Raw genomic sequence first — 12,698 nt, 5'->3', positions numbered from 1 at the left:
TGGGGAGGGGGGATCACTCAGAAGGGTGGTGGAAATGGGTGATTGACTGACTGATAGCTGTTGATGACCGCAAACGACTGCAAATGGTTTTGCATGAAAAAGCAAGGGTTGAGATGGCTGAAGATCGCTTATCATGTATAATGAGATAAGAACCCGATATCTCTGTTCAAACCAGGTCCCTCCATGGTTTTGAGCTTGGTGATAAGTTGCAATTCAGCAACTTCTCTTTCCAGTCTATTTCTGAAATTCTTTTGTAGTAAGACAGCTACTTTGAGATCTTGTATAGAATGTCCTGGGAGATTGAAGTGTTCTCCTACTGGTTTTTCTGTCTTCTGGTTCCTGATGTCAGATTTATGTCCATTTATCCTTTGGCGTAGGGTTTGGCCTGTTTGTCCAATATAGAGAGCTGAAGGGCACTGTTGGCATTTGATGGCATACACAATGTTAGAGGATGAGCAATTAAATAGTCCTGAGATGGTATGTTGGATGTTGTTGGGGCCAGTAATGGTGTTGTCTGGGTGTATGTGGCAGCAAAGTTGGCATCTGGGTTTATTGCAGGCTCTGGTACCAGTGTCCATGTTAAGTCTGGTGGTTGTATTATTGTGGGTGAGGAGTTGTTTAAGATTGGGTGGCTGTCTGTAGGCAATGAAAGGTCTTCCTCCCAGAGCTTGAGAAAGGGAGCGGTCATTGTCCAGGAGAGGCTGTAGATCTCTGATGATGCGTTGTACTGTTTTAGCTTGGGAGCTGTATGTGATGACTAGTGGTGTTCTGTTATTTTCTTTTTTGGGTCTGTCTTGCAGCAGGTTCTCTCTAGGTATCTGTCTGGCTCTGTTGATCTGTTGTTTAACTTCATCAGGTGGATATTTTAGTTCTAAAAAGGTTTGCTGTAGATCTCTTAGGTGAGATTCTCTGTCTGTAGAGTTGGAACAGATGCGGTTGTAACGTAAGGCCTGGCTGTATACGATGGATTGTTTGGTATGTTTGGGATGGTAGCTAGAAGCATGTAGATATGTTTGTCGGTCAGTTGGTTTTCTGTATAAGGTGGTGTCTATACGTCCATCCTGTATTTTTATAGTAGTGTCCAAAAAATGTATTTCTTGCATAGATTGGTTCATTGTTAGGTTGATGGTGGGGTGAAAGTCATTGAATGTCTGGTGGAAGGTTTCCAGGGTCTGTTGTCCATGTGTCCAGATAATAAAAATATCGTCAATGTATCGCAGGTACAGGAGAGGTTTGAGTGGGTAGGAGTTAAGGAAACGTTGTTCTAAATCTGCCATGAAGATGTTGGCATACTGTGGGGCCATGCGGGTGCCCATGGCTGTGCCGCTGATCTGGAGGAACAGGTCATCACCAAATTTGAAGTGGTTGTGGGTAAGGACAAAGTGGCAGAGTTTGGTAGCAAAGTCCGCTGTGGTTTTATCTGAAATGGTGTTCCTTATGGCTTGTAAACCATCATTGTGTGGGATGTTGGTATATAGAGATTCCACATCCATAGTGGCTAGTATAGTATCGTTAGGAAGATTGTTCAAATATTGTATTTTCCTCAGAAAATCTGTGGTGTCACGTACGTAGCTGGGAGCACTGATAGCATATGGTTTCAGAACAGAGTCCATATAGCCGGAAACACCCACTGTAATGGTGCCAATACCTGAGATGATGGGGCGTCCTGGGTTTCCTGGTTTGTGTATTTTGGGTAGAAGATAGAAAGTTCCTGGCCGAGGTTCCGCTGGTGTGTTTGTGAGGATCTGTTCTTGGATGTGTAGGGGTAGCTCCTTAATAATCTTGTTCAGTTCTTTTTTGTATGCTTGTGTGGGGTCTGAGTCCAATTTCATGTAAAAGGCAGTATTGGAAAGTTGTCTGTGGGCCTCTTGGATGTAATCAGTTTTGTTCATGATGACGACAGCTCCACCCTTGTCTGCCTCTTTAATTATAATGTCTGGGTTGTTCCTGAGATTTTCTATGGCTCTCCTTTCAGCATGGTTTAGATTTTGTTGTAAGCGATGGTGTTTTCTGGTCACATCCGTTTGGATTCTGTGGCGGAAGCATTCGATGTACAGATCTAGTGTGGTATTGCGTCCATCAGGAGGGGTCCATGTGGAGTCCCTTTTTGTGTAACTTCTTTTCGGTGGTAGTTGGTGGTCAATGTTCTGTTCATTGATGCGTTTGGAGGGTGATGGTTGTTCCCCAGTAAGTTGAGAGGTGTTGTGTTGTGGGGATGTAGTTTGTTCTACTTTGTCTTGTTCTTGTGTGTGATGAAAATACTCCTTCAGGCGTAAACGGCGGAAAAATGCTTCCAGGTCCCCGCAGAACTGAATCATGTGTTGGGATTTGGCAGGGCAGAATGATAGTCCCCGTGAAAGGACGGATTCCTCAGCTGGGCTGAGTGTTTGCTGTGAAAGATTGACAATGTTGTTGATCTTGTTTTGATTGGTGGCCTGTAGGTTGGAAAGGTTGCAGAGTTTTTTATTTTTCTGGTTCTTCAGTAACTCCAGTTGAGAGTGGTAAATGGTTTGTTTTTCCTTGTGGAACTTCTGCCAGGCCGGGTGATTCCTGATGGAGTTCTCCAGTGCAGAGAGTTCCTCCTTTATTAACTTCTGTTTGGAATACAGAACGCCGATAAGATGTTTCAGCAGTTTCTTAGATAAAGTGTGGCATAGTTTTCTGGCATATTCTGTGGGATAAGTTGATTGAAGAGGGTTCTTAATTCTAAGACCCTTAGGTACAATGTCCAGGTTTTTGCATTTAGATAGAAAGAGGATGTCAGTTTGTACCTGGGCAAGTTTCTTGGTGAGGTTGATGGACTTCCATTCCATTTCCTCCTCATGTTTGGAGGAGTCTTCCATTGTGAATGAGATGGCTAGCAGTCTGGCACCATTGATGGGGAAATGTCCAGTTGGCAGAGCCTCAGCCTGACAGGATTATGGCTCCCAAGTTGCTACCGGTAGTCATGTGGAAATGTGTGTGTGTGATTCAGTGGGGTGGGGGAAACTCCTACAAGATGGATATCACTTTAATTCTGGTCAGTTTGGGAGAGTCGGTTTTCAGGCCTGTCTTCCTGTACTGTTTGCATGGTACATTTATGAACATGTATTATATATGGGTGACCTCAAAATTCTTATAACACCATAGCTGAGTTCACTTAGGATAGAACTGAGCTGAAAGAAGCAATGACAGGTAATGGCAGAAATCAGAGCCCTGAAGTTCCAAAAGCCCTGGAGGGCAATTAACTTGCCTCTTCTAATGGAGACTGCAAACCCAAAGCATAGCTGCTTCTTTTGCCCAGGAAATGATACTATTGCACCTTATACAGTGGTACCTCGGGTTACAGACGCTTCAGGTTAAGTTACAGACTCCGCTAACCCAGATATAGTACCTCGGGTTAAGAACTTTACCTCAGGATGAGAACAGAAATCGCGCGGTGGCAGCAGGAGGCCCCATTAGCTAAAGTGGCAACTCAAGTTAAGAACAGTTTCAGGTTAAGAACGGATCTCCAGAACGAATTAAGTTCTTAACCCGAGGTACCACTGTAGATGTGTGCATGATCACCCTTGCTCAGAACTCTTGCACAACAGCTGACAGTGTGGGAAAGGACTCCTAGAATTAGCATCGGTTTCCCTTCGAGAAAATGCAACTTTGGACTATATTTGCCCGGCTCTGTGGTCTGTGTTGTAACTTAGTGTGCTGATCTTTTATGTTTCTGGATTTTATGCTGGGTTGGGTTTTGTTTTAAGATTTATTGCATTCTTCTTAGAACCTGATTTTGCACAACACCTAGAGAACTTGTTTTATGACATGTCAAACAAACAGAGAGAACAAACAGTCCTGAAAGGGCATCAGGAGCCGCCTGGACTAGAGCAGAGAGCTTCCAGCTGTGAGCAGAGCTGCCCACAAAGTGAGACACCAGGGCTCTGGGTTGGGGCATCTTCAAGGAAATAGGATTCCCAAGCCCTGACTCCGCCTCCCCAGACTGGCCATCTCACCAATAAAGACTCCCTGTTCAGAATGGTTACAGGTAGGTAGCCGTGTTGGTCTGACGTAGTCAAAACAAAATAAAAAAAAATTCCTTCCAGCAGCACCTTAGAGGCCAACTAAGTTTGTCATTGGTATGAGCTTTCGTGTGCATGCATACTTCTTCAGAATGAGACCTTTTAAAATTCTTTTTCGTTTGGTTGGCTTCTGCTTGATGATTGCCTACAGTTGAACTCCCATCATCCCTGAGGATAGGCCATGCAGGCTGGGACTCCTGCAATTTGGAGTCCAATAACACCTACAAGGTCACAGGTTCCCCAAGCTTGGCCAAGACGGAACTTTGTTCTGATCCAGAACGTAAGACCTCTTCTTACATTCAGTCCACTTAGTGTGCTTTACAAGCACAATTAAGGTTTTGAAAAGCCCATACAATATTGTAAGTCGCTTTGAGTGGCTTTGTTAATAAAGCAACTGTGTTTAATAAATACTAAACTAATAATAACAATACACACTTATCGGGGGATATATCCCCTTGAACTCAATGGCCTGTAGTATAGTAACATTGTGTGGCAAATTGCTTTTGGAATTCCTCGTTTCTCTACAATAGCATCAGCCCGATGCAGATCGCACATGTATTAAATACTCCAGGTTTTCACACTCTTAGAAAATGGTACCTTTCATTTATTTATTTTAGTGCAGAAGATGTTGTTCCTCTGGCAGAAAGCTTGGATGGGTGCTCTAATTTCCTGTGACCGCACACACCGAAAAGTGACTGGCAACAGCTAATGCCTATCTTTAAGAGACCAGCTGATAACCAGAAGCCAGGCTTCCAACCAGATCTTTCTAAATAGTTACATTTCTAGGGAATAGAATTTGAGTTAAAAATAGCTGCTTCCTGGTTTACAAACCACAAGAACAACATTCACACATTTTGTATTGTGTGTGTGTGTTTAATGAAACTGGGCTAGGTAGGTACAGAAGAGTGGTCCCTACTTCTGCAGGCATTCATATACCAATGGTGCCAGGGTGAGGGAACTTCACGTCTGCAAGTCAAATGCAGCCCCCAGTCTCTCTATCTGGCTCTTGGGATTCTCCCTGGAGCTCTGTGTCCAGTTCTGGGCACCACAGTTCAAGAAGGATACTGACAAGCTGGAACGTGTCCAGAGGAGGGCAACCAAAATGGTCAAAGGCCTGGAAACGATGCCTTGTGAGGAATGGCTTAGGGAGCTGGGTATGTTGATTATTATTGCCTCATAAGAAAAGGTTTTAAATAGAGGGTGATTTTTTTAAAAAAAAAATCTTTATTTAATACCAAATATAAAATACAAATCAACATAAATCAACATAAATAATAAATCAACATAAGTCAACAAAATCAACACAACACGAATACAAAATTATACAAAATTAAACAAACTTATCAAGAAAAAAGAAAACAGAAAAAAATCACAAACATAAAACAAAATAAACTTCCCAGCATTCCATATCAGTTCCCTATTTACAAATAAATTCAACTATGCTTTCCTCTTATGAAACTAATTTCTTATCTCATGTCTCAATTTTTCCTATATACATAATAAATCCAACAAACTTGTACAAACTTAATCGAAGCAGATCACCCATCTGGAATCTATACCTTCATTACAAAGATAATCTTTTACGTATTTCCATTCCTTTTCCCATTTTTGCTTAGGGACTTTTCTAACTATTGCTGTTAATCTCGCTATTTAACCTAGCGAGATTAAATAGAGGGTGAATTGAATGAGTGGAGGGAGGGGGGCTGGAGGAGAGGCGGAAAGAAGAGCTAATTTGTCCATGGCTAGGGGGTGCAATCTGGACAGTTCTGCCAGGGGCGCAAGATCAGCTAGCTATGGCTCTGCCCCTGTGCCATGAAGGAGCTGGGTCAGGCAGAGCAGAGAGGTAGACTCTGAGGCACCTAGATCTGGGCACCTGTTCAGTGAAATCTTTGGGGCCGAGGCCTCTGTGTTGCCCTGTATCCTCTTCCACTTCAGATGGGGCTGGTGCCAGACTTTGGGGGTTCTGGTACAGTGCTGAAACCACCACTCCCCCGGGTGGGGGTAGAGATCCCCCTTGACTACAGAACTATGAAAACAATAAAACTCCAATTCAAAAGCCGCAGCACTGCTAAAATGAATCAGGAGGGTGGGTGGGCAGTGGGGTGGTAAACGGCAGGGTGACCCTAATGCCCGCCCTGGGTAACTGCTGGTGTTGGGCCTGACTTCAGAGCCATGTTGGGTATCTGGCAATTGCAACTAAATACCCCAAATGGGTCGCCAAATCCCAGACACCTCCCCTGCCCCTTAACCCGGGGTGAAAAATCTCATCCTACCTAAATTCACCAGCAACTTTGCTGTAGTAGAGTATTATGATAAGGGATGAAGCCATTGGTAATGGAGGTCAACAACTGTTCTTTATGCTATTGAGAAATTGCAGAATAATGTATGCAAAACAAGAGGGATTGCTTGTTGTGCTGAATTTGCATAATAGATACCAGTTGAAGATTCTCCTGCCCCCCCCTTTTAAAAAGCATATACGCACAGCCATGCAAGCAGGTCATAGTTGTGAAATGGGTACTCTTGGAAAGACTGCAGGACATCCCAGAGTGCGCCTTGAGTTCAAATAGCGCAGTGGCCTATGACCTTTGGCTCTCTTTGTGTTCTTTGCGGTCACTTGCTGATCAGAAGGTCGGCGGTTCGAATCCCTGCGACGGGGTGAGCTCCCGTTGCTCGGTCCCAGCTCCTGCCAACCTAGCAGTTCGAAAGCACGTCAAAGTGCAAGTAGATAAATAGGAACCGCTCCAAGCGGGAAGGTAAACGGCGTTTCCATGCGCTGCTCTGGTTCGTCAGAAGCGGCTTTGTCATGCTGGCCACGTGACCTGGAAGCTGTATGCCGGCTCCCTCAGCCAATAATGCGAGATGAGCACCGCAACCCCAGAGTCGGTCACGACTGGACCTAATGGTCAGGGGTCCCTTTACCTTTACCTTTAACCACAGTCTATAAATGGGTGCAGCATAATGTCTCGACTTGCAGAAGAGCCAAAGAAGCCAGCACTATGCCAACCTAGAGGTGTATAAAATGGGTGTGGACAGAGGGAAGGTTTCATTCCTCGCTCATAATACTGGAACCCACCGGGGTTATCCAAAGAAGCTGAAGATTTAGCACAGACAAAAGGATGGACTTCACCACACAATGCACAATTAAAATCATAACTTTGCTCCCACTAGATGTAGACTAGGGATGACTACTAACTTGGATGGCTTTAGAAGAGGATCAGATAAAATTTATTCAGGATCATGACTACTAGCCATGAAAACGATGTTCTCTTTCCACAATTAGAGGCAGCATCCCTCTGGATGCCAGTTGCTGCAAATCACAAGAGGGGAAAGTGCTGTTGCAACCAGGTTCTGCTGATCGGCTTCCCACTGAGGCTTCTGGTTGACCACTGATGAGAACATGATGATGGACAAGGTGGGCCTTTGGCCAGATCCAGAAGCCAGGGTCTTCTTAGGTTCATAACTTTGCCAGCATCAAAGTAGGAAGGGGTGAAGCAGAAGGCGCCAGGCTCAATCCCCACTATCTCCAGTTGCAAAGGCAGTCAACTGGTGATGGAAAAGAGCTAAGCCTGAGAATTTGGAGAGGCTGCCAGCTTGCACAGACAACACATGGCTGGACGGACAAAGTCTAAGAACGAGAGCTCCTTTTAGTAAACAGCGAGGCTATAAAAACCCACTTCTCTTAACCAACATCAATATAATCAATGATGGAACTTGCAATAGGCCAAGACGTTAGGCTATTTATTTTACTGATTGCAACTTATATTCCACCAAGGAGCTCAAGGTGGTATACATGGTTGTTCCCCCGCCATTTTCATTTAATCCCCCTAACAGTCCTGTGAGGTAAATTAAGCTGAGAGGCAGTGACTGATCCATTGTCACCCGGTGAGTTTCATGGCTGGGTGGGGATTTGAACCATGGTCTCCCTGGTGCTAGCCCAACCCTCTAACGACTACAACAACAACAACACTGATCACAGAGGAAAAATAGATAAATGGTGCTTCTGACCATTGCTATTTTGGGGTGAGATGCAATCACATTCCGGGAAATGTGGAATTCAAGCTGATTTGCTGCTCTTGCACAACAAACTGCCCTTCCCCACCCCACCCCATGCACGCAACTGGTCATTTTGCAATAAGGAAAGTGGTAGGGAAATTGTGGGAAATTGTGGGATAACACTTGCTTGATGCAACACTGTGCAAACAAATCAAAATAAAGACTTGGTAAATAGCTGACATCACCCCGAAAACTTTATGCAAACCAATAAGGAGGAATGCTTAACCAAAAAGGTTGTCTGGAAGCGACCAAATGATACAACATACAGCTAATATATACGGATCCCAGCATTTCTGGGAATTCACCTCTTTCTTTGGAACCAGAAAGCAGTCGACAGCCATTTATCACACAGAGAAAACAGTGGAAGAGAAGTCCAATCCAAGATGCTGGCAGCTCCAAGAAATGGGGAGAAGAGCCCTGGAGCTTTGCTACTGTGCTAAAACAACACACAAAATCTTGCAGCACCTTGCAACCCCCGCCACGTGATGGAGGCAGGAGAGCAAAGAATTCTGGGAGGCAGGCACAGTCCCCTTCATCTTTTTCGGATTGGCCAAACAGCATCAGGCATTGAACGTATTTGGAAAGAAAAACTCTACACAACTGCCTACCTACCTACCTCCCGGTTGAGTTCAAATAACCAAAGGAAGAAAACAATAATAATGCATCATGGAATTGAAGTAGAGAAGGAACTGCGGACCCCAGGACTAGGGACGGGCCCCATTTGTGTCCTCAGAACCTATCAAATCTACGCTTCAGGTAAAACCAATTTGATACGGTTACTGAGGACCTGAATGAGTTGGGTTATGACCCTCATCATGTGATGGAGGCAGATTTTATTATGGCATAACATTTTGGGGAGTGCAGTCCACATTGCGAGAGGCAATTGGATGGCGGATTCTAGTTTACGGAAGCTTAGGCTATATTGTCCTTAAGGTACCACAAGGTACTTTCTTGGTTTTGCTCCCTCAAAGGAGCAAAACCCTTCTCAACTGTATTATTATTATCATTTATGTTAGGGGACCTTCCTACAGGGAACTCCCCCTATTCTGTTGACCAGTTCTTTGCCCAGTGAGAGCCAAAGCAGTGGGTCAGGTGGGGGGAATGAGGAAGTTAGCGGTATGGAGGAGGCAAGGCTCAGTGATGTTGGAGAGCCTTTGCGCCACCATGACCAAGAGGTGGAGGGGAACAGGCAGCCCCGTCCAGCGCCCAAATTAAGGTGCACCACCAAATGTAAGCTCGGGAGGAGGAGTTTCGGGGTGCCCAAGCTCTTATGCTGGTCACGAAACAGGAAACGTCCACTCCCGGATTCTGCGAGTGACTAGGAGGTAATGTTTTCTGCTATCTCTGCACTGTAAATACTATGTACAATAAAACCATTAAAGACAAGCACGGACTTGGGCGTCTTTACTCAAGAGTAGCCGCAACAACACCATTACAATTTATTTGCAAAATTTTCTATACCGCCAACATTTTAAAAAATGGATCACAGTGGTGAACAGCAGAAGATCAACAATAAAATGACACTAATAAAAGATATGCAAAATGCACCACAAGTTCATACAAAGCTGGATCACTCCTCAGAGAGAGCCTGGGTGAACAGATGAGTTTTAAGCAGGCACTTAAATGCCACTACTTTAGTGCCTGCCTGCTGTCAATCAGGAGCACATTCCAAAGGGCAGGGGCCACCACACAAAAGGCCCTGGTCTTAGTGGACATAAGACAAACAAACAGCACCGCTAGATGGCTCTGTCTGACACCATGCTGTGCTCCAAGCCGTCATAAATGGGTTGAAAATATGGGAAGTGGGTGTGGGGGGTCCCCAGATCTTACCCTTCCACCAGATCCAAGCTAAACCTGTCCATGCAGACAAGAACCAGAAGAAAAACTGCAGGACAGGATTGCATCTTATCAGCCTGGTCATCACCAGCAGCACCACTGGAGCTGCCGCTGCCCTTTTGGTCACCAGAAAAATGAATCTTGGGCTTTGCCCCCCCCAAAACTTTCTTCCTTGAGAGATCCACAGTCTTTTCTCCCAGACCCGCCTGCGAAGGAATGTTGTTGTGGTTGCAGAGAATTCTGGGGCATGTTTGAGGATGCACACCAAGTTCATGGAGGGCAACCTTCAGCAACCAGGGACCCTCCAGAGGTTTTGGACTACAACTCCCATCAAGCCCCAGCCAGTGCATGTTGGGAGTTGTAGTCCAAAATATCTGGAGGGCAACTGGTTGCTGGAGGCCAATGTAGGGTTCTGGGCAGGCCTCCCGGCCTCATCATTTCCCCACTGAAAACCCAGGACATATCCAATGCCCCTTTGTGCATTGCAGAAGGCTGAGCATGATGGACAAACTACCTTCCAGAGCTATTTCCCAGGAAATGGTTAGAAAGCCATTGCAATAAAGCACTGGTTTGGGGGGAGAGTGGGGGTGCAGCCCAGCAGAACAGAGCATCTTCTTTCCCTGCAATGGTCCCAGGTTCAGTCCTCAGCACCTCCAGGTATGGCTGGGAGGAGAGTCCCTTGTCTGAAATTCTGGACGTACTGAGCCAAGTAGACCAGCAGTTTGACTCTGTGTGTATCTATGGCACCTTCCTATGAACAAACAAACGCTCCACAATAAAGGCAGAGAGTAACCAAGGGGGGTGTTTTACATCTCAAATTAGCATCACCTCTCCTTACAGGCCCTTCTGCATATTCAGAGAGGGAGAGGGATCTGGTGAAAAGGATGCTACAGAACCAAAATCTCCATCCATCCAACAACACACTGGCCACTCCCTGTCTGCTTCAGCAATGACCCCAAACAGGTGGGATTGGAATGGGCAGAACACAACAGGGAGGCTTCTCAAGAGCCCATTGAGAAAAAGAAAGCCTTGGTTCCCGCCCCACCACCCACATTGCATTGCCATCTCGGGGGGGGGGGCGGGGGGGGGAGGAAGAAGGTGCATGCCAGACAAAGCCATGTGCATGAAATGCATGCATGTGTACTGGTGCACGCGCAGGGAAATGCTGGTTAGGGGGCTTACCTTCTGCAGATCCCCGAGCTGTGTGTGTGTGTGTGTGTGTGTGTGTGTGTGTGTGTGTGAGAGAGAGAGAGAGAGAGAGAGAGAGAGAGAGAGAGAGAGAGAGAGAGAGAGCGCAAATGAGAAGGGGGTTGTCGTTGTTGTCCTGCATTACAGACGCTCAATATAGTATGTAGAGGCGGGAGGGAAGGGGGTGTTTTCCAAGCAGTGCAGACTATACAAGCTGAGCCCCTCCTTAAAAGAGCCCCAGCCCCATATTAAGCTAGGGGTGTGTAGTGTGCTTTCTCCGGAGAGATCCAACCTCTTCCCCATACATGCACACGCACACACTTTTGCACTTAAATAGCGAGTGTGCGGTGGTGCTGGTGGGGTGTTCACAAAGTACATGCTGACCTTGCGCTAGAAGAATCACCACCTCCCCACACCCGCACCTTGCCCGCCTGCTCTCGCCATCCCTGCCTGGGTTGCAGCGGGGATGATCCCGGCATCGCCTTTCCTGCCGCTGCAGGTGGAAAGTAGCAATGAGAGGAGGGGCGGCGCACGGGATTGGGGGGGGGGACTTCATTGTTCTCAGCGGCGCTTTGTGTTAAAGGCGCCCAAGCGAAACCTCGCCTGGCTGGCGCTCTCCTCTCCCCTCCCTCCCCACCGCGCCCCTCCCCCACTCTAGCACCCAAGTCACCTCTCCCAACCCGAAGGGGGAGGGGGAGATAGACGTCTTCCTCCTCGCGCTTGCTCCTAACCCCCCACCCCAATCATACGCGCCCCCTCCCCAAACTACTCCCCTCCCCTTGCATCTATGCAAGAGGGAGACCCACCCCACTCCAGAGGAACCCAGTTCTCCCCCAACAACAACCCCCCTTTCCATCTCACCTGTCTTGGTCCCCCCCACACGCATGCAACCCCCCAAAACCAAGACCCCTCCACAGTCGCTTCCAAGCGTGGGGGGAGGGGTCTAGAGCTTCGGACTCCCCCCCCCATACATCACATTCACCTTTGCTTTCCCGCGATGCCCCAATCCTGCTTCTTTCCTTTAGATGCAAGCCCACAAATAATCTAGAGCCGAACCCACCTGCCTGGGCGCGGGCTCTTGCCCTCATGTCCTCGGAGACGCGGCGGCTGTGTTGCGGGCTGCCGCTCGCTCGCTCCTCCCTCCGGATCGCGCCGGGCCCAGGGAGAGCGGCGCGATCAAGGCAGGCGCCCGAGGGGGCTCGCCGCCCGCCGCGGACGCCTTACTGCTGCGCCGCAGCCCGTTGTTGCTGCTGCTGCTGTTGGCCACCGCCTGGGGCGAGACGGGAGCGGCTCTGCAGCACGGGCGGCGAACACCGGCGGAGACGGCGGCTGCAGCAGCGACAGCCCGCTACCTTCAGCTGCAGCCCCATGGTCGCCAGCGCCGCTTGCAGCCCGCGGAGCAGGCAGGCATCGTGGCGAGGAAGAAGCAATGCCTTCCACCCAGCCCAGCTGCGCGCTCCTTCCCCGCCTGGATGGATGGATGGATGGTCCGCGAGCCCGCCTTGTGGCTGCTCCCTTTTGTTCTGCGCCTCTCTGTGATGAATGTCTGTGTGTGGATCTTCTCCTCGCCTGCCT

General features: G+C 47.6%; 1 protein-coding gene across 1 annotated transcript in view; it reads right to left on the bottom strand.

The window, feature by feature from the left end:
• Nucleotides 1–12,369, bottom strand: part of SBK1 (SH3 domain binding kinase 1) — a 40,862-nt gene extending 28,493 nt beyond the window's left edge. Inside the window, exon 1 of the mRNA XM_035131675.2 lies at nucleotides 12,184–12,369. The gene's annotated coding sequence lies outside the window, so the exon portion shown is untranslated. The remainder of the gene's footprint in view (nucleotides 1–12,183) is intronic.
• Nucleotides 12,370–12,698: the final 329 nt, after the last annotated feature.

This window comes from Zootoca vivipara, chromosome 14, assembly GCF_963506605.1.
Source record: "Zootoca vivipara chromosome 14, rZooViv1.1, whole genome shotgun sequence".
NCBI classification, from domain to species: Eukaryota; Metazoa; Chordata; class Lepidosauria; order Squamata; family Lacertidae; genus Zootoca; species Zootoca vivipara.
The sequence above is the reverse complement of the archived record's forward strand: the minus strand, read 5'-3'. Positions and strand labels throughout refer to the sequence as shown.